Source organism: Leiobunum rupestre, chromosome 3 (assembly GCF_980474605.1).
Source record: "Leiobunum rupestre chromosome 3, qqLeiRupe1.1.hap1, whole genome shotgun sequence".
Classification (NCBI taxonomy): domain Eukaryota; kingdom Metazoa; phylum Arthropoda; class Arachnida; order Opiliones; family Sclerosomatidae; genus Leiobunum; species Leiobunum rupestre.
Genome location: NC_143386.1, coordinates 21,891,997 through 21,898,167, shown reverse-complemented (window position 1 = coordinate 21,898,167; position 6,171 = coordinate 21,891,997).

Genomic DNA, 6,171 nt, shown 5'->3' with positions numbered 1-6,171 from the left:
AAAGGTGATTTTAAATATACTATATTATGAAAAAAGATTTTACCTTGTCTTATTTTTATATAACTTAAAATCTTCGGGTTTTTTAATTTATGATAATACTAATATCTACACATACAACATTTGTATAAAAACCTGAATTTTACCTTTAATCATTAGAAATATATTCGCCGTGTAAACGAGAGAGTTGAATATTAAGAAATACAGTTTTTCTTCAATTTTGGAGATAAAAGTATGTTATTTAGTAATTTTAATATTCTTTAATTATATTTTTTTAATTATTTCTTCATTTTATATAGTGGACGAGAGTTCTTGCAAAAATTTGTTAGAAAGAGGTTCTGTTAAAGTACAAAAAGATGGTTTTATTTGTTGTCCTTATTGTTTTGGATATACTGAGTCGTTAGAAACCTATGGTGGACTCCTATATTATTGTTGGAATAAACAATGTCGATTTTACTACCAACCTGTTGTGTTTAGACAAGGCAATTGTTTATCAATGAGAATTCCATCGGACGCATTATTAATCTTTCCTCAACATTTAATTTGTATAATATGTGGTGTAAGAGGAAATAGAAGACGTTCGAGAGATACAGATTGTATAGAATCTGAATATAGTTCGGTATGTATTTATCCTCGATCTAAAAAAAACACTGTGTATAAAATGAAATAAATCTTTTTTTTTATAAATATTTCTTGTATTATATAGAGAAAAGTTACATAAACAACAGAGAAATACAAAATAAAATTGAATTTTTTGAAAAAAAAAACCGTTTTTTAATTCACATTAAATATATTAGAGCAACCAGTTTTTTTTCTCTTTATAACGGGGCTCTGTGGAATGTCTCCTGGCAAAACGTGATCTGCGTTTATAATTTTATTGATTAATTCAATCTGGCGCGGAGATGCGAAAGTTGGGAAAAATAGAGTAGGATCAATGATGCCAGATGTTAATAAACATTTTTGCGTTTAATTGATATAATTAGTCAATTGTTGAAAAATCCAAACTAGTTTTACAAGGCTGTAACTGTAGTTGATAACGTTTACACGTGACGATAATTAAGGGTGGGTATCAAATCAGTTTTACAAGGCTAATGCAATTGAACCTGTTCTATCCTAGAGGTAATTTTTTAATTTATGAATTTAAAGATATATAGATATTTTTTATAGTTCACAATGCGGCAGAGTTTCATAGAGCTTGCTTCTGGTAATGCTGATCAACAGAAAGTTAAAAAATTATAAATCAATGTAAGTAATGTTTAATTTTGAAAATAATTCAAATTATTAAACTTAATTTTGTTTTAATTTAGCCACCAATAAATACCCGTTCGTTTCATTTCAACAGGGGTAAAACATAAGTTATTGGTCGGATATTGACCGATCAGGCCTATTGCAATTTGTTGTGTTTTAAAATATGTATTTTATTTCGACAGGGGTAAGTTAAATTGTATTTTATTTCGACCGGAGTTATACATAAGGGGCTATATCTCGGGCGGATATTGACCAGCCCCATTGTTATTTGTTTTAAAATGTGTATACATAGTTTGCACCGAAGGGAGGGGCCTATGGTCTCCAAGGAAACTGGGAGGGCGATCAAAAATTCAAACCATTTCGCGCGTAGCTACTAAATAGGTAGCCATTTTGTTGGTAATCTCGTCAAAGCTACAAAACTAATTAGATTTATGCTTTCAAATTTTAAATGGGCCCTAAACAAAGTCAGATAAGATTCTAAGGCCGGGTTATTTAAATAAAATATCAAATTACGACAGAAATATCTACGAAAAGAAGTTGACAAAGCTTATCAAAGTTAGGCCTTTGCAGTCATCCTTTTTACAATTACCTTCGCTATCGAATAAAATAAACAATTTTCGCTCTCCCTTGGTAATTGAACTACTCGAACAATTTTTAACCAGGCAGATAAGAAATTAATTTCACGTTAATAATGGTTAATCATTTGAAAATAATTAAAATCCGCAAACAGACGATTGAAACTGTTAACCCTCCCGTTTTACTAAGAAATCTACACCGGCAAAATGGCGGCATAGAATCGTTCATTCTAGCTCAAATTAAATATTTATTCTTGGTTCTTATATCTATACTTGGAACTGCGTCATTGATGACGTAGGGATGCAAACTATGTATTGATTGTATATTTATTTATTTCCAAAAAGTAAATAAAGTTTAATTTTCAACAGGGGTAAGTTGGATATCACGTGATTGGGTGTGGCCAAAAGTTGCCAAGGCTATAAAGCGAAGGTTTCCCCATCTCGCAAATAACTAATTAGTATTTTAAACCGCTAAAAAACGAAAAAAATAAAAAAGTTACAACAAAAGTAAATAAGTGGAAGTATTTGGTGGGGTTACATATTACCGCCGATATCTCGGTTTGACCTTGTCCGATCGTGACCAAACTTGTTGGGAGTATAGACCAAGGCTTAGGAGTGGTAGACAGTGCTCGAACGTCGAGGTCAAAGATCATCTTCAAGGTGAAATTTGAGATTGAAAACAAAATATTATGTTGATTTTTCCAAGGACAAAAATTTTGTTTTTGAAAAATATTTTTGGGAGTGGGGGGTTGTTTTGTCGGCCATCTTGGCGGCCATCTTGGATTTTACATGTTCATATTTAGTTTCCTACTACTGTGCTATATTAATCGAGACTCGTTTCGCTTCGAGATTTACGTAGCTCAGCTCGAGCGGGCGAAGTGAAAACGTTGCTAGCGCCGTTCTTCCATTTCCCCTTTTGGTAGCCTGGAGTACTCGCAAAGTCAGGCTTGAATGGAATATTTCGTGACGTCACGAGATGCGGTGGGGCTGCAATTAAAGTTTTATGGGCGTAATCGGGCGATTTAGATTCGTCCAACCCCAAAATTCCAGAGACACTCTGCCATGGTGTAGAAATTCCAGGATTTATCGGTGATGCTGGGAGGGGGCTGTTAATAGCCATTTCCAGTTGGCGTAGAGGTTGCTGTACGGCTCTTTGCACCTGTTGTACGGGCGGCGCGGCGAACAGTTGATGGAACTGATTTGGCGTTTGGGGAGGAGAAAAAAAACTTGGCGAGGCGAGCGGCGGGTTACCGAATGAAACGTTAGGCACAGCGGGAGGCTGGTAGATCGCACCGTGTGCTAACTGTATCGGCGCTAACGTACTCGAAGAAGGAGGTAAAGGGGTCGGTTTATTTGAACGGCTGGAGCGCCGTCGTAGTCTTTAATTCTGAGATACCGCGCCAACATTGCCAGATATTCTTGTAGATTTTCTTCTTCACTACCGTCTCGAACGGATTTGTTAAGAATACTTTTCATGTGTTCTTGTATTAAATTTAGCAATTTTTCGGTATCGGATAAATAGCTATCAGCGGGTAGCAAGACAAATTTCTTCATCGCGCCGGATTAATTATACGACCCAAGATTGGCGGGATGAGCGAATCGATAATCGCTCCCGAAAATTCGCCCGTTTGCGAGACTAGAATTCTTCGTCGATAACGATCACTGAGATCTCTTTGACCTAGTTTTCTAATAGATTTTTTATATCGTTGTAATTGCCGTCGTTTATTCTCGCCAACGGGTAAAGCTCCGCGGCAAATATTATGACAGATATTCGCGATTGAGCCAACCTGATCTCGCGTGGCGTTCTTCAGTAAAAATCGTCTTTGATTTGGGGAAGCCTTTTTCAATAAAGTTAGATACGGGCGGCTTTCTATAATTGACCTGGGTCAAGTCATTTTACAGAATGACGTAAAATTCGAATAAACACTTTGTTATATATTCTGATTATTACAATAATGTACATTTTCCTCTACCTAAAATGATAAATACGTAATACAAAAAGCTAATTTTCGGTAAATACTAGCATCGGTCCTTCTTCCATGAGGCATTGCGTTCTAACTTTTAGAAATTCGGGAGTTTTTTGTTGTAGGTCAACAACCACGTTAGAATAGGGCGTATCCGACGTTACGTAATTATAAACGTTGCTCAGAAAATTAGGGTTATGCGGAAAAATCTGTCGACTTAAATGTTTTATTTGTGATGGATCACGGGGACTTCGGAACAGGACTATAAATGAGGCGTTAAGCGAAATGTCGCGAGAAAATCTGCCCTGACCAAAGACGTTCTGGCATAAGAATACAATACTCAGATTCAGATGATGCGAACACACGCGAAAAAGTTCAGATACCAGTGCGTTGTCTAAGCACTCGCTCGAAAGGTCGTCTAGCACCAAAAGGTTGTTTTGTCTTTTGTCAAACAAATCTTCGGGTTTTTCGCTAAAGAGCCCTTTATGAAATTCAATTTCGGGGACGAGGGTTTTTAATTCGTCAAATTTATCGTTCCAAAGATTGTAGCAATATAAAATTTTTTGGGGTGGATTGTCGAACATTAAATTTTTATTTTTCTGGAGATTAAACGTCCAGTGACTTTTTCCCGACTTACTGGGGCCTGCCAAAAGAACGGTACAGGGGGTTTGAAATTTTAGGCGAGTGAGAGACATGAATATCCGTAGGGAATAGAAGTACCGTCTTTGAAAAATATACGTTTCGTCGACGTAAATCCCACGAGTTTTTCGGCTTGTCTGAGATACAAGTGCCCGGTTTTTTGTCTTTTCACGTTAAAGGGAATCTCGACTCGGTATTTTAATTCGCGGTTCTCGAGCGCCAACTGCTTTATCGTGTCAAAGTTTAAGATGGTCTGATTTTTTTTAGTAAGAGTGACGCCTTTTATCTTGGTTAACATTTTGCCCGATTCGAACAAGATAGAGTAACCCTTGGGGGCTATCGTGGTAAAAGCTTTAATGGGGTCATAAGCATATTCATCCGTAAGTCCGCCCAAGCTGCTTGATAAAGTTAAATCTAATTTCTTATCGTGTATCAGAATACAACTGTCCGTATCGCCATAGGCCAAATTAGGCCCTATTTTAGCCATAAGATTATATAATTTAATACGCCCATATTAGGCGACGAAAATGCCCACAGTTGGGGAACCTTTACGATAAGCCGGGACGTGGTCTTCGTGATCTTTGGTAGTCACGAGAGCCATTCCGTTTTCTAGGAGTTTTAAATCGGTCAGCTCTTTCGTTTGATCAGTTAAAATTTTAACCAAGTCGGCATAGGAATTTATAAAAGAACTATTATTTTGACGTAATTGAATTAGGTGACGCCCCCAAAGCTCGTTAAGGGAAAGCTTGCCAAGCGCTTTGAGAGCTGGGTTAGAGCTAACCTCTTCTAGGCCTATTTTTATCCTGTCCTGTTCCCAAAAGTCGTTTAAATATTTTTGTTTTTCTTTTAAGGAGTCAACGTTTTTAGGAAAACCAGCGTATTGGGTTTTCATTTTATAAAAATCTCTGACGTAATCGTCAAATAGGGGGGATTCGGAGTCGAAAGTTTCGCGATAATGCTGCACTTCGTGAATTTGTAAAACTTTATAATTATATTGAAGGGATAAATAAAACTCGGGGGTAGTATACGTATCCGTAATCGCGCGTTCCGCGTCGGTATGACGACAGTCGGCTAGATTATAGAGGGCGCACGTTCTGCATAGCGTAAACATTAATTTATCGCCAATCAGGGAGCCCAAGACGGGGAGATATAGATCTTGGGGTGGGACAAGAGTCACTTTAATCAGCCCGAAATAGAAATCGGGTTCGTAATTAAAGTTGCTAGTTAAGATTTCGGGGAGCCCTTTGGGGTAGCGGTAATTTTTGGACATGGAGACAGAGGGTTACATACTGTTAAAGTCGTAAAATTTAATAGGCATCTCGGGGGTGGATTCTATATACAGTAAAAAGTTTTCAACGCGCCCGCCCCTCAGAGCGCTTCGCGAATTGATCGGATCGGAGAAAGCCAGTTCGTCGCAAAAAGAATTTATTTCGGGGTTTTCTTTTAAAAAAGTGTCCCATTCACATTCCCATATGGTAATTAAACGCGCGTTGGGGTAATTTTGACGATAAAATTCAATTTTGTCGAGAGTTTTTAAGTAATTATTGATATTAGATTCTTTAAGTTCGTAATTGTACCCATTATGGTCAGTGTGATTGGGACACCCGTGCCAGAAACACCCGAAAAATTCCCCAATTATTAAAGGGTCAGCGCTGTAAATGTCGGGGTGGTAGGGAGCTAAATACTTTTCTCCCTCCAAAGATCGCGCCGTTTGAAAATTTACGTGCATTTTTTACTCCAAGTAAGCC